We start from the raw sequence: 19,499 nt of genomic DNA on the forward strand, positions 1-19,499 counted from the left end.
TGGGAGAGGCCAAGGACTCCTACGGAAGTGCGAAGTTTTCTAGGATTGGCCGGATACTATAGAAGATTCGTCAAGGATTTCTCGAAGATCGCCACACCATTGACCAAGTTAACCAGAAAGAATCAAAAGTTTGAATGGAGTGCAGAATGTGAAAATAGCTTTCAAGAGTTAAAACAGAAGTTGGTAACAGCTCCGGTGTTAGTACTTCCAGATGATCAAGGGAATTTTGTAATATTCAGCGACGCTTCACATAAGGGTTTGGGTTGTGTGTTGATGCAACACAGTAAGGTAATAGCATATGCGTCAAGACAGTTGAAGCCGCACGAGCTAAAGTATCCGACGCATGACTTGGAACTAGCCGCCATAGTGTTCGCACTCAAGATTTGGAGACACTATCTCTATGGAGAAAAGTGTGAAATCTACACGGATCACAAGAGCTTAAAGTACATTTTTACTCAGAAAGAGCTCAATATGAGGCAGAGGAGATGGCTGGAATTGATTAAGGACTATGACTGTTCGATAAATTACCATCCTGGAAAGGCGAACGTAGTGGCCGATGCGCTGAGTCGGAAGGAAAGATTGAATGCAATGATAACATCAAAAGAGTTATCTGAAGAAATCGGAAAATTTGAATTGGAACTTTGTGCTTATGGGAAAGTCAAAGAAGTTTGTCATGCAATGACCTTTCAGCCAACACTACTGGAAAAGATAAAGAAGTATCAAGAGGAAGTAATGGAAAAAGAGAAAAATCAGTTATCTGGAGAAGAGATTAATACTAAAAGGGATGAGCAAGGAATACTAAGGTTTTCATCCAGAATATGGATTCCCCATGTATCTGAATTAAAGAATGAGATCCTCCATGAAGCCCACCATTCGAAATTTTCAATCCACCCGGGAAGCACCAAGATGTATCAAGACTTAAAGAAGAACTTTTGGTGGCCAAATATGAAAAGAGACGTGGCAGAATGGGTTGCGAAGTGCTATACCTGTCAGAAAGTAAAGGCAGAACATCAACGACCAAGCGGATTAATTCAGCCCCTGAAGATTCCAGAATGGAAATGGGAAAACATCGCTATGGACTTTATAGTAGGACTACCACGAACAAAGTCCGGACATGACGCAATATGGGTTATAATTGATCGTCTTACGAAGTCGGCGCATTTCCTTCCAATAAATGAGAAGTCGTCACTGGACAAGTTGGTTCATCTGTATGTGCACGAAATCGTATTAAGGCATGGAGTACCTGTATCAATAGTTTCAGACAGAGATCCCCGATTTAACTCAAGATTCTGGAAGCAATTCCAGGAATGTCTTGGCACGAAGTTGAATATGAGCACGGCGTATCACCCGCAGACTGATGGCCAGAGTGAAAGAACAATTCAAACAATTGAAGACATGTTGCGCAGTTGTGCAATCGATTTTGCTGGAAGTTGGGACGACCACCTGCCATTAATTGAATTTTCATATAACAACAGCTATCATTCCAGTATCGGCATGCCACCATATGAAGCTTTGTACGGGCGAAAATGTAGATCACCAACAAGTTGGGATGAAGTAGGAGAAGGAAGAATTCTCGGCTCAGAATTGGTACAACAGTTGCATGACTCAGTCAAGTTAATTCAGAAAAGGTTGCTTGCTGCTCAAGATAGACAGAGGAAGTATGCGGATCCAGCGCGTAAGGATGTTCAATTCCAAATTGGCGAAGCTGTGTTGCTAAAAGTGTCACCTAGGAAAGGGTTGATAAGATTTGGCAAGAAAGGGAAGTTAGCACCTAGATACGTAGGTCCTTTTGAGATTTTGAGTCAAGTAGGAAAGGTGGCCTACGAGTTGGCCTTACCACCTCAGTATCAGCATGTGCATAATGTGTTCCATGTGTCGTTGCTTAAGAAGTACAATCCTGACGCTAGCCATGTGATAGAATATGAACCTGTAGAAATTCAGGCAGACCTGTCATTTGTGGAGCAACCGGTTAAAGTACTCGACTGGCAAGTAAAGAGTCTTAGAAATAAATCAGTAAAGTTAGTGAAAGTACTTTGGAGGAACCCTAAGGTCGAAGAGTCGACTTGGGAGTTAGAGTCTGATATGCGTTCCCGGTATCCTCATCTGTTCTCTTAGATTCTGGGGACAGAATCCCTTAAGGGGGAGAGGATGTTACGACCGGCATTTTATGTAATATTATTTGTGAATAATATTAAGTTAAATAAAAATATAGTCAATGCTTGTACGTTTGTGTGAGTGAAAATTTCTGCATTATAAATTTGCTTTGGGTAGTATATGATTTTTCAAAGCAAGAATTTATTTAATTTCTTTATTTTTGATTTATAAGGAATATTCTAAGCTTTGGAAAAATTTTCTTTTAAAAGACATTTTGTACACAAATTTTGAAAATGATTTTTATAAAGTCTCTAAAAATCCAAGTTATTTTATGGTATAAATTTTATAATTTTTGAACTTGTACTTTATTATATAAAAATAAATCTTTGGAAATTAGTTGCTTAATAATTATCAAATTACATGAATAACCTTGCATGCAAACTCTCTTCTATTTAACCAAAGGGCAAAGAAGACATTCTCCACCCCACTAACTCACATTTTGCTAGCCAAATTACCTCCTTGACCTTGCATGCAAACTTGCCTAACTTTAGCTAGAGGGTTACTCTTGTCATTTCCTAAATCCACTCACATTTAGTCTAGTCAAAGACATAAAAACAAAACTAAAGTGATGATCACTCCATTTTCACTCCACCCTCCCCTTTTCTCCTCCCTCCCTCTCGGCTCAACCCTCACTCTCGGCCATCCCATAGCCGAGGCCCTCCATCCCCTTCATTTCTTCATTCTTTCACCCAAACAATCATCTTATATTCAAGTAATTTTACTCCCTATATGTTATTCTTTTATATTTCAAAAGTATAGAGTGAAAAACCTATGTTTTGACCTTGCATGGTGATGTTTTTGTTAAACTCAAAGTGAACCTCCTTGATTCTTGTGAATCTAAGGCTTTCACCATGAGTTATAGTATCATAGGGTCAAGAATGGCTAGACATAAGAGTGTTACACCTATGCGAATGCTGTTTTTACCCTAATCCATTCGGCCATGACTTGATAGGAGCCGAATGGATGGTGTTTCGTTGCCTTGTTAACATTTTTGTGTATTTTGTGATGATAACATGAATTTTGTAGTAAAGTCTTGATAAAATCCTTTTGCATGCTAGTTGATCATTTAGTTGTAATCCATGTTAGGCTTGCATGTTGAATTATGATAAAAATTTATTTGGAAATCATGTTGTTTTGGTTTGAAAAACCCGAAGGCATGCATGCATGTGGAATTCTCTTAGTTTGTTGTGAAATTTTGATTATTTGGAAAGATTTTGTTAGTGAGCCTTAATTTCAGTAGGAATAATGTGATAATATTGATTTATGCTTCTTGTTGCATGGTAATAATTTGTGGTTATCTTTTATAAAAATATATATCTTGTTGTTTCAAAGGCATGAAGATTTGCGATTTGTTAAGAGTAGTCTCTTTTGTTTTGCCATAGTTGCACCTTAGGTAAGGATGATCTCACCAAGGGTATTTTAAGAAAAAGGGAGTTAGTTCAGTAGAATACCAAGTATAGGTCTTGGTTTAAGTATTTAGTTGTTGTTAGTTGGGTTTGTCAAGTTAAAATCTTGGAAAATGAGAAGTTATAGTTTCTGCAGAAAAATCAGTTTAGTACCCTGAGGTTTAGAGTGAGTTTTGACCATGTCATTGATGTGCACTTTGAGGCCCAAGCCACCAGAAGTTAGTATGGGGAGTATATAATAGGTTTTAGGAGTTGGTTGGAGGTTTGCATGTCATTTGGTTAGGTGCACAAGTAGAATAACAAAATCTGTCCAGCAGGGGACAGTTTTGTTGCAACTTAGAAATAGGGAGATTTGGCCATGTCATGGGTAGGCCCTCATTAGGCCCAATTGGGCCTTAGTTAGAGGGTATGTCAGAGAAGTTTTTCCAACCATAGTTCATAGGATATGAGCTAGAACCATGTGCCACAAGTTAATTCAAGTCAGGGCATTTTCTGCCCAGAAAAACAGGGGAACCTTGGACTTTTAGCTTAGGCCCAAGAAGGCCCAAGCCAGGCCTTTGAGCCACATCAAGCTTATGAGATGCCCTTAGGTCAGGAGAGTCTTGTGTAAAAATTTTGAAGAAAAACTTGTAGTTTAAGAGTGTCTAATGCACTCAAGAAACCTTAGTTACCATTCTGAAATTTACACCAGTGAGCACTTTCACTTATCACATAGTTTTAGGACACTTAGAAGTGAGTATTAGGTCGACCACCATAGTTGTAAGATAGTATAAGGTCAGTAGAACAAAAGGCACAAGTGAGGGTCAATAGGTTTTGGATAATTTAGGAAAGGCACATTGAGTTAGGAAGCCCAAATTCGAAGACTTCGCTTAGTTAGCGACCAAGTAATTTAAGTGGTGAGTCGAGATCATCCAAGCCTAGTGTGGCGTTATGGTGTATGTGATGTTATTTGGTATTAATATACGATATGTGATTATGTGGCTACGTGTGTATATTTAAAAATATAAATGTTGGATATGAATTAAGTGTGTATAGGCCTAAGTGCCATCCATGTTTAATTTCGGGTTGTAAATAGGTTAAGATAGAAAGAATATATTATAATGAGGATTATTATTATTTATGTAGGATCTCGAGACGAGGGAAAACTTGCCTTAAAAGTCGAGTGAAGCTCCAGTTGTTGCTCCTACCAGTCAGACCAGACCAGTCTATCTCAAGGCAAGTGATTCAACTTGACCTTCGTATTTGCTGTAAACAGTTCATATATATATATCGATGCAATTATCCTGAGTCATCTTGATGTATTTAAATCAAGCGTATCTTTTGTTTATCTTTGAGTTACATAGAGATGCCATGAACCCTCGAGTACATATTGCAAGTAGTTCAAAAGTCTTTCATGATAGTTTAATGCCATGATAAATTAGAGATGCGTTATAATATCTTATTGATCCTTTTGTTTATCATGCTATTGATCCCTGAGAAATCTTGATGTTGCACCCTGATGCTTTGATTCAACTCTTGAAATAACCTCGATAGAAACTTTATCTTGATACCTAAAAGCCAATCATTTCTTAAATACATTCATGATTGTTTGATAACCCTATCCTTACCCTAAAGCTTGATACCCTGTTATATACTGAGCTGATGATCGTTTTCTTTATATTTTAACCCCTTTATCCTATTGGAACCAGTGATGCCTATCTTTTGATATTCTAATACCTATATCTTGTCTACAACCGTTGCTTTAAGCCTAGTTTGGCATTACTCTTTCATCTTATCCAATAGCCTGGCTTAATTTCCTTGTCTAAGTTCTTGTTTATGGAAACCTCTCAATTACCCTAATATAGTAAAGTCTAGTAGATCATGGCCCTGAGATTTAGTGTCATATTCCCAGTGTTTCAAGTTGATCTATAATCCCTTGATAAAAATAATTACAGTCGAAAGAGATTTTGTCATAAATCGGCATCAGTTTTTAAAATGATTAAAACGTGGATTTTTCAGTCCCAAAGGGGGACAAATGTTTTCTTGAATGGTGGATCTGGACTGAGACGCGAGTCCTTTCCACACTTATATTAGGCTTAAAAGTTGCCTAGGGATTCCCAATAATGTTTTAGAACCCAGCGAGGTTCGGGATTACTTCGCGGCTGATCACCGGCTGTAATCCGTAGCGTCATAAAATGATTTTGATTAAGAATGGTTTTAAAATTTGTTTTGATGCAAGCAAAATGATGCCAACTCACATAAGTTTTATCTCTCGATTATCATTGATTATGTCATTCCATTGTCATTCCTAAAGGTATATCTCGATTTATGCTTTGCGTTGTATTGTTAGCACTTGTTGAGCTTTTGGCTCACTTCTTGCTTTACCCTGATATTACAGCTAACAGCCATGGTTAGATTCAAGCAGACTGCCCGTAAGACCTGTGATGCGGATGCTTATGTTCGAGCCCAGGTAGAATAAGTAATAATAGTTGTGTGAGGACTCGGTATTTGTAATCAGATGTAATAGTTGGTAGTGTTGGGCTGTTCCAAACCCTAAACTGTAAGATCTTGGATTTTGGTTGTGTAGTACTCAATAAAATGATGTAATAGCTATAATTATTTTGCTATTTAAGTTGGGGGTGTGACATAAGTAATCTAGAGGTAAAGCATGGATAGTTGGAAATTTTATCTGAGAAGAAGATTCTGCCATCAATGCTAGATTTCCATATTGCTCTTCTTCATCATCGGTGTCATCCCAGCTCTTTCCTTCAGCTATATAAGATTTCACTTGATACTTCCTTGAGCTACCTGAGTCCTTCTTTTGATAAGCTTTGCCTTTATCCCTTGCTTGTTGGGATTTCCTACATTTAGTGGCAAAGTGCCCAATCTCATCAAAATTATAGCACCTAAACTTGCTTTTGTCTACCATCCCAGTCTTGTAACCTGATCCAGAAGATGAACTTGACCTCTGACCACGGTTGTTACTTCCAGAACCCCTAAAGCCTAGCTTCCTTCTGAACCTGATGTTACTGAACATCCCAGCTAAGTTGGCCATAGTAAGGTATTCAATACCTCGCAGCTCCTCAATGGTGTAATTGTCACTAGGATGACCAGAGAGGCTTCTATCATCCATCTCAGCTTCAAAGAGCGTGTGAACTTTAGACTTAGGCTTTTCAGCAGTAATGTCAAGCTCTTTGATTTCACTGGCTACAAGAGCAGTTGTCTTGAGTAGTTCAGCATTCTTGCTATCAACTGTACCACCATCATAGATGATCTTCCTTTGTTCTTGATCCATCTCACGCGTCTTCAACTTACTATACAACTTCTCAAGTGTCATGGTTTTAAAATAAACTTGTTCACGAATAGATGAAGCCTTATTCTCCAAGTGGTGAGGTAATACCAGGATGAACTTGCTGTTGACTTCTCTCTGAGGATAAGTCTTGCAATGAATACTCAATTCATTTAACAACCAGTTTAGTCTTTCAAAGACCTGAGTTATACTTTCTTCAGGCAATGACTTAAAAGCCTTATATTGTAAAGTCAAGATATCCAGTCGATTCTGCTTGACATCTTCAGTTCCTTCCATAAGTAGTTCTATGGTCTCCTACATGTGCTTGGCACCTTCATAGACCATAATTTGGTGACTCATATCATCATCCATCGAATCCACCAAAATAAGTTGCAGGCCTTCATCCAGAGCTATCAGTTCTTTGTCACGAGCACTCCATTCTGCTTCAGGACATGACAGCCTCATATTAGGCAACTCTGGATGCTCCTTCATCGGCGCATGTCTTCATTCTCTTAATACCTTCATATACTCTAGATTTGATTCCCGAATATATAAAAGCATTTTCTTCTTCCATAGATTGTATCTTGATTTATCGAACTAAGGCACCTTAAAACTACTGACCTTCTGAGAACTCATATTTTCAAATCTAAGAAAAATTTGCAATATACCGTCTCAAAATATTATGACCCAGTCAGTCAATAATACCAAACCAGTCAAGTCAAAACCAACAAACCCAAAATTAGATCTATACACCAAAAGCACTCACAGACTCCGTACAACCAAAATCAATAACAAAACTTGCTAATTTAACGGATCTGATCTGTATATCGATCAACAAGCTCTGATACCAATTGTTAGGTCCAAAAGGTATATACAGAGGGGGGTGAATGTATGTTTTTCATTTTTATCAATCTAATGCAGTGGAATATCAAAACTAAAAATGAAATAAACAAACAAATAGATTTTGGGTAAATATTCTTTTATTCAAAAGTACAAATACCCGGAGGGTTTGCTTACAACTCCAAATACAAAGATTCAAAGCTACAAGTATAAGAAGAACCAAAGCAACAAGCTATCAATCTAGGGTTCTTCTTATCACTCTAAAAATTTAAAGCTCTTATCAAATGATATTAAATACAATCAAAGAAGCTTTAAATAATGAGTGTTACAAGTATGTAAGGTTTTAAATCGTGTGAATCAAATTGGACATGACCTCTCCTTGTCAAATCAAGCTTTCAATGGTGTTGAATCAATTTTGCAAGAGCTTCGCACTTTTTAGAATTGGAGAGATACATTTTCAATCTGCATCTATTGTTTATATAGACTGATAGGCTAAAGAAAGAAGGAAAAGCTATGTGGCTTGATTGTGTCAATGTATTTTGAATTGACAACTTGTGCAATTCAATTTACTTGCGTCCCATGTACACTATCTCTTATAACTTGTGACCAGGATGTTATCAATTATCTATGTCAAGAATCAAGATTTATCAAGGCGTCAGGATATGACAGAGGAATCAAGATATGATTATCCGTTGAAAGCTTCATTATCATCCGTTGACAATCTATTCAGTCATCTGCTAACGTCTATATATGAATATCCTTGAAGCTATAGCATATTTTCGTTGATCAAATTATTCGTTGAGAATGAATTGGATGACAAGTTTGAATTGCGAGATAAATCAGAATGTGCTGATTTATAGGATCGTTATTGATTTAGATATGTATAGAAAGTGTTAGAATTATTATGTAACATATCTTATGATTGATAGTGATTGATTGTAGCCGTGTAGTATATAAACACATAATAAGTTAACACTTTATAAGTGGTGCTTAACTTGAGTATTCGCATAACCTAGCAGCTCATAAGAATATTATTCTTGATAGAGTTTTGTAAGAGTTTATCAAAGATCAATATAAATTGTTATTTGATTCATGTGTTCTTTCTTTACTTTCATAATACATCGATTTGTTTAGTAATTGTATCCAACCCCCTTAAACAATTACTTTATTGGGCAACAAGTGGAAACTGTAGCTATGACCCCAGATTCTCCTGAACACTATATCAGGAAAGAAAGATCAAAATGGTCAGATTAGGAAAAGGCTTCAATGCTGAAGAATGCAAAAGTTAGGAATATTTTGCATAATAGTTTGGACAATGTGATGTCAAACAGAGTGATTGCTTGCAAGACTGCAAAGGAGATAATGGCAACACAGTGTCAAGGTACAATCGAAAAGAATAGAAGAGCTGTTCTTGTGCAAGAATATAAGTAATTTGATGCCAAGGCTGCTGAGTCAATTATCGACATCTATGATAGATTTTTGACACTATTAAATGATCTATCATTGGTTGGAAAAGAATATGAAAGAGAAGACTCAAACACCAAGTTTCTGAGAGCTCTTCCAGAAGATTGGGATACTCAAGCCTCAATAATCAGGCATCAATATGATCTTGATTCACTAACTCTAGATAAAATGTATGGGATGCTGAAAACTCATGACTTGGAGATCCAGCAAAGGAAGAATAGAAAGGGTCAGAGGATGAAGGTTGTGGCTCTCAATGCTGAGGCTCATAAAGGCAAGGAAAAGATGAGTGAGAAGTCAAGAAGAAGGAACATGGTTGAAGAGTCAGATATTGATGATTCATCATACCCTGACACAGATACTGATGAGGATTCTGAGATTAATCTAGATGATCTTCAAGTGGTTAAAATGGCTGCAATGTTGGTTAAAGGCTTTAGAAGGATGAGGTTTGCAAAACCACAAAGAATAAGTGGTTTCAACAGAAGATTCTCTGGTGATGGCAAAGGCAAGTTCAGAAAGATTGATGGAAAAAACACCAAGGGAAGGAAGTTTGACAAGACCATGGTGACATGTTACAACTGCAACGAAAGGGGACATCTGGCTTCTGAGTTCCCTAAGTCAACTGGAAAGGCTTTCATCACAACAAACTCCAACAAAGACTGGATGGAATCATCAGGAATTGACAATGATAATGAATGTTATGCACTCATGGCAACTCAAAGAGATGATGTTTTAGGAACTGATAAAGTACCTTCTGTAATATTCCCTGTTGATATTGATAGCATTTATGAACTGAAAACTTTTTTATACTCTTTGCATGTCACTTTTAAAAATAAGATTATTGAATGTGACAATTTAATTGCTGACAATAAGAAGCTTAAAGAAAGAAATGATTTTTTAGAAGCTAAGTTAAGATACATGCATGAGAATAAAAAAGCATGTAAGAATGCCCAATATAATGAAACTCAGATAAACATCAAGTATTCCAGACTAGAGAAAGTTCTTGAGAAATAAAGAAAGGTGTTTAAAACATGGATGACTTCAGGAAAGAAAGTTCATAGTTTCATCAGTGACAAAAATTGGAAAGAATTTCTAGGTTCTAATAAAGTTACTGATAGGAATATCAATAAGGCTATTAATAACACTACACATGTTATATTTCTTAGAACTGATGAAAATGCAGTGAAGTCTGTCTATAAAGTTGGTTCTACCTCTAATAATTCTGATGAGAAGAAAGCTGAACCTAGAATCTCTGATAAAAGGAAAGAAAAGCCTAAAATACAAGAAAAGAAAAGTAAAAATATAGGACTTCTTTCTAAAAGTCAATTAGAAAAGAAAATTTGTGAGTTAACTGCTAGGACTCCCAAATCTAGGACTAAGAGAGGTAGAAATGGAAAATAAGGGATAAATAAGGCAAGCAACTATAAGTACATTCCTAATGTTCCTAGGAAAGCTTGTTTTAACTATGGTAATACTAATCATATTTCTATTGATTGCAGGAATCCAAAAAAGAAAATTTCTAAGATTTCTGAGTCTGATATTAGTGGTAGATCAGTACTTTACAAACCCCAGAACCCTTGTTCTTATTGTTGTAGCAGTCGGCATTCTATTTATACTTGTAAATATTATCATAGTTTGTATCACAACAATTATGATCCTTTACCAAAATTTAATAAAATTGTTATTTTAAATAGAACTGCTAAACTAAATGTGCATACATCTTATAGAGTTAAAGCTGTCAAGACAAATCCTGATGGAGTAATTCCTGATGGATTAATTCCTGACAAGAAGTCTTCTAATGCAAAAATACATAAGATGTCAAAAAGGACCCAACAAGTGTGGGTTCTTAAAAATTCTAACTGATTTCCATATTTCTGATTATAGGGAAACAAGAAGAATGTGCTTATCTTAGACAGTGGTCGTTCAGCACATATGACTAGAAATAAATCTCTGTTATCAGAATATGAGGAGAAGACTGGCGCAATGGTTTCCTATGGTGATGGAAATGTAGGAAAAACACCAGGATATGGTAATATAATCATTAGAAATGTCATCATCTCAAACGTAGCTTGGTAGATGGACTGAAGCACAATCTGTTGAGCGTTAGTCAAATTACTGACAGAGGTTTCCATGTTATGGTCCATGACACTCACTGTGAAATAGTTTATAAGATCACCAAGAAGATTGTTTTTAAAGCCTCCAGACATGGAAAAATTTATAAAGCCAAACTTTATGCAAATACTGATGGTCCTGAAACTTGCTTGGTAATCAAAGCATTAGTAGATAAAAGTTGGAAAAGCATGCACTTATGAAAAGGTTGCACTAGTGGTTAAAAATCTTAAATCAGGAAAGAAGGCAAATCCTGATGATATTCAGTCAAGATTGTGACAATGCACGAGTTGAGGGGAGCAACGTAAATCTATTAGGAACTGAAAACACAGTTACAGGGGGAGCTTCACATGGAACTAATCATGTAGTTTACATTACTAATGATTTGTCAATTTCTGACAGATTGTTCAACGGAGAAGAGATTCTTATTTTGCTATTAAATTCATTAATGCAAATGCTGAGGGGGAGAATCATGATTAAATTCTTGATTTGAATTGCAAATTTGATCTCAGCAAGTTATGGACAAGACATAATTTTTTTTACAAAGGATGGTAACATTATTTCTTTCATGATTTTAATTGTTACAAATTTATTTTATTCCTTGAAGTAATTATGATTAACTTGTCATCAGATTTTGTTTTATATTGAGAATAGGAGTGTGTAAAGAGACTTTGCTTTATTTGCTTAGATAAGCGTAAGATCATGCATGCTGTATTCATTATTACTCGTTAATCAAAGGTGTCTCTTTAGATTCTCAGTAGTGTTTAGCTATAAAATCACTCTTCCTATCTCTTAGAAAGCTAAAACATCATTCAAGCATTTCACTCTCTCTCTAAACTCAAAACTTGAAATCTTCCCTCATTATTTTAATGGCTCACTTCTGTACTCGAAAGCACGGAGTATATATGCCAGTCCTTAATCCCGAAGTAGAAAGGCTTTATTTCAACCCTTTCCAACTAAGAGTCCTTATTAATAGTCAAATTTTTCACTCGACTAAAGTTCCAAAGTCGGTTTTTGATCATCTATGCTGGGATGATCAGCTTGAGTTGCACCTTTTCGCATTGGAGGTTCATTACGAAGAGGTGGGACTGGATGAGGAGGCAGAGAAATGTCGACTCGAATCTTGGAGTTGCAAGAGAACATTATTTCTCTTGCATCATCCATATCTCGCATATACCATAGGCAAGAGATGAAAAATAAGGAGGAAAACAAGAAGACAAAGAAAGAATAGTTCTAGTTCTTAGGAGTTAAAATTAATTTCTTTTGTAGTCTTTCTTGTACTTAAATATTATTATTAATGAAAATCCTCTATTGTTTATTCTCCTGTTTAGCCAATATGACTGTTCATTACCCTGATGTTTGCATGTGCGAATGTTGGGTGATTTCATATTTGTATGCTTATTATTCCATATTTTACATGTGCACAACTAATTATTCTCAAGATATTTTTATATTAACGAACAGATCAAGAACACAGGTTTTGAGCAGGAATTAGATAGTTTTACACAGTGTATACTGATAAGAAAAATGGTATTGAGAATATAGTGTTTAATTTTCTGATGATTTTTCACTTGGAGAGATACTTTTTTACCAAGAGAATTGTGGGTATTTTTTTCTAATAAAATGCTGAACAAATACAGTTTTCCAAATCCTGACACTATGAAACAGGGCACATCTAACCCTCTTCCTGACCACAGTGTTCATTTATCTTTACTTAAATCGAAACACTCTATCACCTCTGGTTCTTCCCAAAAAGAAATAGTTGCAAAAGAAAAGACAATAACTAGGACTGATATGTCTCAGGGACAATCAGGTTCAAAGATTATTTCACATTCACCTAAATCATTGGAAAAACAAGGTGGAGTAAGGAAGAAAAGTGTATCCTCATTAACAAGAATTGATGAGAATGTAGGAAGAAAGAGAAGGAAGAATACTGCTTTTGTTAAGCTAGTGGAAGAGCTATCAGACTCTGAGAATGACAGTTATGGTCCAATTGTGTTCAAGATGCCCGCAAGACCAGTGGAGGATATTGGTGCTATTGTAGAAGAAGACCAAATTTCAATTGCAGCTTCTGAGCCTAAGAAAAGGAGATTGATCAAGGCAGTAGAAAGAGTTTCAAAGCACAAAGATGGTCTTAATGTATTGGCTAATATTGCTCTGGATCAGGAATTAACAAATCCTGATAAGTCATCATCAAATCCTGACAGGTCTCAAGCAATTTCTGACAAGATAGTGACAAATCCTGATCATACAGTTACTAATACTCAAACAGCCAAAATTGATGAAATTGCTAAGGAAGTTGGTCTACAAAATTCTTACAAGAGGAAAGCAAAGACTTCAACAGTTTATATCAGTAAAAAGACCAAGCTTCAATTACCACAGAAGGGGTACAATCCACAAGAACCATATTTTCAAAGTGAAGATGCACCTGTTAATGCCCCAGCTACACAAGAACCACCTGCTCAAAGTGTAGGTGCAAGCATTGAGATTTTTTGACTATTCCTGACATTATTCAAGGAAGTCATATTTCTGTGGCTGATAATATTCAAAGGACAGTACAAGATAGGACAACTCATCAGCAGCATATTGCTCAAATAGATATTGTTATGAATGATCCTATTTCTGAGGGAAGCACACAAGAACCTTCAGTTCAAAGGATTGAAGAAGCTTCTAAACCTCAAGTCACACAAGAATCAACAGTTCAAAATTCTGTTACAGACTTCTTTACAAATCCTGATATAGGGTCAAATCTGACAAGCAGCATACTTCTGATTCAAGGATAATTTTTGAAGCAGCTGTTCCTAACAAAACACATCTAGATGTACTGATTACTTTTACAGAAGTTATCTTGGTACAACCACTCAAGGCCATACCAATGGTTTCTACTGTTCAAGGTATAAATTCTTTACACATTATTTTATCCGATGACATGTATATAATTAGACCTTTACAATGGAATACTTCTAGTCATATGGTCATATACAAATCTTCTCAGCCACCCCTTATTTCTGTAGGACAAACTTTTCTGAGCCTTTCATGTGAGAATGAGAGAAAAGGTTTAGAGAAAAACAGAATTAAAGATAGGCATGATCCTTACCTGGCAAAAGGAGAGGTAGTTGAGTGTCTGGATTTAATTAATCCTTGTGAGGAAGCTCTGACTATTAAAAGTCATGAGATGAGTGGTGTGAGAAGTGATGAGATCACTTTAAAAGAACAAAGAGATTTAGGTACTTATGATTCTTTTCTTTCAGGATCTTTACAGGTAACAAAGCCTTATAAGTCAAGTTGTGATTTAAAGCTCAAAGGCATAGTTCCTGATACTGTTTCCGATGATCCTGAGAAATCTTCTGGTGATTATGATAAGTTTGATGATTCTGATGATGATAATCCTGATGATGCTGTTCTGAAAGCTGGAATTGAAGCATCTAAAATGTCTAATTTTGGTTCATCATCTAGTCATGTTCCTACTTTTAGTACTCATAAACCTCATGAATGGAATCACTCCTGGAGATTACCGAGTGAAAAGATCTCTTTGGAATCTGCTCAGACTTTAGCTGCTCATGCTGTTTAGTTGGTTTCTACTTCTAGTATGAAAGCATCTATCAAGGCCACAATAGTTTTAGTCAAATGGTTGCATTCTTCTGTCTTTGCACTTAAACAAGACAATGTTGATCTTAGAGAAGAAATTGTTGATCTTTCTATGACTATTAAAGGAACAAACAAACACAATGGCTTGACAAAGAGGATGTTCAGCATGGAGGCTAAGCAAGATCAGATGTCTGAGAAGCTGAAAGCTCTGGAGGCTGGTTAGATTGCAAAAATTCTAATTTGGATGCTATTCTTTCTCTTCAACAGAGTCTAGATGCCAAAAAAGGGGAGATAGTACCAAAGACAAAGTGTTAACCTGAATCACTTTTTGAGGAGAAATACCAATTCTGATGATGATGGTGATAAGCAAGCAAAGAAGACTTCTGATGCTGTGATAGTTCAAACTGGAACTAGTGTTAGGAATATGTTATGAACTTGATGATAAGTTAAACAAAACACCTCAGTAGATTTAACTTAGTGAATTTGTAGCACTCGACGGATGTTCAATTATAGGCCCGACGGATGATTTAATATAGTCCCGACGGATGACAAATTGACATCCACCGGGTGAGTAGCTTATTTAACAATAAGATCTGTAGCACATTTCTGTAAACAACTTTGTAGATTCTGTAGGAGCACATGAGTCATGTTAACTAATAGTAGATATGCAGAATAGGTTGATTAATTGTAAATATGAGATATCTTGTATTTCTGTGTTAGTGAAATAGAGTCAAGTGACAAATAGCTACCCGATAGATGATCAACAAAGCTACCCGACGGATGATCAACAAAGCTACCCGACGGATGACAAGCATGTACCCGACGGATGATCAAATTCAAATATCTGTTGACAGTGACAAAACAGTCACATGCGTCGAGTGTTTGCAAAAGGAATGTGGCAGCCTCTTAAGCAGGGATTTGAGAACAAATAAGCATTACCATTTCCATGCAATTATGAAGATATTCAAAGATGCTGGAATAGAGTAGTGACGCAGCATGGAGTTAGACTAGAAATGTTTTGTTTTATTATCTTGTCTTATTGTCATATAAACTTGGTGATATATAAACCAAGTGTAGCTAGTAGAACATTTAACTAAGCAAACACATTTTAGAAGAAAGATAAAAAAAAGCTGTACTTGTCAAGAATCTCTCTGTAGTTTGTTTGTTCTACTTGTAAAGCAGCTGGGAGCCATTTTGAGCTACACAGAGTTCTCAAACTGATATTTATCTATAATGTAAATCTTGTTGCCTGTATACATTTACACCCCCTACCCCAGGACTTCACCTATAATTACAAATTTTGCCATCCCAATTCTCTTACAAACACCTTTCCTACCTTACAAATGAGTACCCTTTTTAGCTGCACATGATACATCTTTATATAATCCACTATCATCTTGACACGTATTCAAATTTGAGGACCACTATTTTTTTATTTACTTTGACAGCTATGGGGTGTGGTTCTTCCTACTACAAACAAATTCATATGGAGATATATACATACTTACATACATACAACTAAGATGTATTCAAACTTTGGTTAGAATATTCATTTTTTAAATTCGAATTCTGTATACACTTGACAAAATCACTATTCTCTCTCTCCTTTTCATAACATATTCAAATTAGTTTATCTCTCTTTCTCTTTGTATCTCTATCTGTCACATATCTTTTACGACATCAAAACTCAAATTTTCAGAGCTATAGTTCAAACTCTTGAAGGCGTTCATTTGAAAAGAATAAGGTTTTTACTAATAATCTTTTTCTTTTTCTCCTTTTTCATATATATCGTATCCACCATCCTTTTTTTCTTTTTCAGATAACATGATTTTGTTGTTTGAATTTGCTAGGTGATGTTTTTAAGGTTTGCTTATGCATATGCTTTCTTATCGTTAATTCTTATTGATTGCAATGATCTTAAGGTATTGTGTATTTGCTTGCTATTTTTCTTTCTCAATAGTTTTTATTTTTATACTCACCAAGTGTTGATGAAATGTGGCATTTAATATCTAATTTTTTTTCATATATTTGACAGTTTATGAGGCGAAGATGAAAAATTATGCAATCAGTAGTACAATTCATGTAGTTAAATATAACAAGAGGTGAGATTTTGTCGATTTGTTTTCTTCATCTAATTGCTTAGAATTTGATTGGAGTTGCGCCATAAGAATTTTAATAAATATGCAGCTAAAAATATATATTAATGTTTTGTGTTATATGTATATATGCTTGCTTCATGTAATAACCTGTTTGATGTAATGTCCTAATGAGTTTTTATATTTATTATTGGACAACATTTGATCATCAATGCACTTACTGACTTTCATTATTTCAATATTGCAGATGAAACACAAGATGGTTTTATGGGGCAAGATCTAAAATTACTTTATTCATCATTTCTCATGATAATTTACTATATTTATTTTATTCTTACTCAGATTCTTTCTCCATTCTTGATTAAGTTTAATTTAGAATTGAATACTTCAAACAATGATTGTTTATCCTTATTATAAGATATATGTTGATTACTCTCTCAAACTGGGTGCGTATTCGGATCTTGTGGGAACAGAGTTTGTAATCTCTTATTTGATACTTTAAAATGGTTTTGTTACAAATATTAAAGAACAATTACAAATTATTCAGTAATTTATAATTCTCGACTGATTGTGTTATTGATTGTATTAGTACAATTTTGTTACTCACAGCGGTATGATGGCCATATGTGGTCATATATGGTATAAGCAGATTGGTATAAAGCGGATGATGGCCAACCATTTCTTTATTGGTCAGTTTTTCCTTTTCACATGCTTCCGTTCCATATTAAGTGATGGTCTGTTCCATATATTAACTTTTACAGGCTTCCAATTTGTTTTTCAATTGTGAGAACTAAAGCGAATTCAAAACTCATATTTTCAGATCTATAGTTAAAACTCTTGAAGGTGCAAATCTGAAATAAATGAGGTGTTTACTAATCATGTTTTTCTTCTCCTTCTTCCATATATATAGTATCCCCAACCTTCTTTCATTTTCTTATAACGTTGTTTCGTTGTTTTGATTTGCTAGGTTTGTGGTGATGTTTTTAAGTTTGGCTTGTGGATGTGTTTTCTTATCTTTAGTTTTGATAGATTGCTCTGATCGCAAGGTATTGTTTGTTTGCTTGCTATTTTTTCTTTCTCGATAGATTTCATTTCTATACTCACCAAGTGTTTGATGAAAGGTGACACTGAGTATCTTAATTTTTTTTTATATATTTGACGTTTTATGAGGAGAAAATGAAAAAGTATGCCAAAAGCAGTACAATTCATGCAGCTAAATTAAAAAAGAGGTGAGTTTTAGTCTGTTTGTTTGCTTAATCTGATTGTTTATAAAGAAAGTATTGGAAAATCAGTTTATATGTTGGATAATCTAACTTTAATGTTTGATGTTTTGGAGGTTAGTAGTGTTAGGTTGATGTACAATAGTTACTCCTACTTGGTTTGCTGGTTTCTGAAATTTTAGGTTTCTTTGGTAGAAAAAATATTGTTCTCAAACTGAGCAATTTTAAAAATTGCACCATCAGTTAGTCATTGCAACCGAGAAACTAAAGGTTGTAAAAACTATTTATTTGTATATCATCAACTATTTATCTATATACATTCTGCATTTTTACACTTTTAATTACCTTTAATGATTATAATATGAATGCAGAGGATCACACTGCTGCTCAGGTGAACCTTCTAGGAAACATAGGGGATTCACTTGACATCTGGGATGCAAATGGTGTAAAAAAATGATACGAAGAGATAGAAATGAACCGTGAGATATGAAAAATGAAGGTTGGTCTAATTATTTAGTTGGTCTCCTGCTGGACTTCCATATATTATGTTAACTTAATTTTAGTTATTTAAGTTATCGTTTAGAGTAAATAACATGTTTATCAATTCCTTGAAAAAAACTTTGTTTGTTCTAGAAAATAACAAAATTGATGACATTGGTTTTAGTTTTCCAGGATCATCTAAATGAGAACTTTAACGCAATGTAAAATTTTGAACAAAGACATAACATGGTGTTTTATGTTGAGTGAGCTTTGAACTTCTTGGGGAGAATATTGAAGGTGCTAAAAAAATGGAGCAAGAAATGTGAGTTTTTTTATATCTATTTTCATAGTTTGAAATATCTGTGACAGTGATAACCTCTCTTAATATTTGGCAGAAGGAAAACTCCTAATGATCTTCATTCAGTCTTACAATTCTCAGTTCAAACATAACTGCATCAGGTGGGAAAATATGTCCTTGACAAGAAAATTAATATAAGAAAGAGTCTCTACAGTTGTGTACAAATTTCTTATTAACATTTAAAGAAAGAATGTTAAATTTAGTGTTTATAACTGTGTAGAAATTTTTTAGTGTAACAAGCCTAGGTTTATTATCACATGATTAAGATTTTCAAATGTTTCTAGCATTGTTAAATTTATGCTAATTACCAACGCTTATTGCAAATTTGTAGTGCAAGTTAATGTGATTCAATTTAAAAAGCTCATAGTAGATAGAGTGGTACATCACATGGGATATATTAGAAGTACAATCAATTACCCAACCTAGAGTAATGAGTTCTATCTCATCAGATAAGCTATATCTCCAGCTACTATGTTGTTTGGGATTGCATAGCCTGCAGCAGAAAGTTCATACACTACA

At 35.0% G+C, this 19,499-nt stretch overlaps 2 long non-coding RNA genes across 2 annotated transcripts; both read left to right on the plus strand.

Moving 5' to 3' along the window:
- Positions 1 to 16,674: 16,674 nt before the first annotated feature.
- LOC141659640 (uncharacterized) lies at positions 16,675 to 17,199 on the plus strand. Its single transcript, XR_012549839.1, has 3 exons — positions 16,675 to 16,748; positions 16,862 to 16,928; positions 17,170 to 17,199. It is a non-coding gene; the product is annotated as an uncharacterized LOC141659640 (long non-coding RNA).
- A 144-nt stretch (positions 17,200 to 17,343) lies between these two features.
- On the plus strand, positions 17,344 to 19,219 carry LOC141723895 (uncharacterized). The gene is made up of 5 exons (XR_012576390.1): positions 17,344 to 17,787; positions 17,890 to 18,151; positions 18,514 to 18,641; positions 18,815 to 18,944; positions 19,018 to 19,219. It is a non-coding gene; the product is annotated as an uncharacterized LOC141723895 (long non-coding RNA).
- The last annotated feature ends 280 nt before the right edge of the window (positions 19,220 to 19,499 follow it).

The sequence above is a fragment of the Apium graveolens genome, chromosome 5 (assembly GCF_009905375.1).
Source record: "Apium graveolens cultivar Ventura chromosome 5, ASM990537v1, whole genome shotgun sequence".
NCBI lineage: Eukaryota > Viridiplantae > Streptophyta > Magnoliopsida > Apiales > Apiaceae > Apium > Apium graveolens.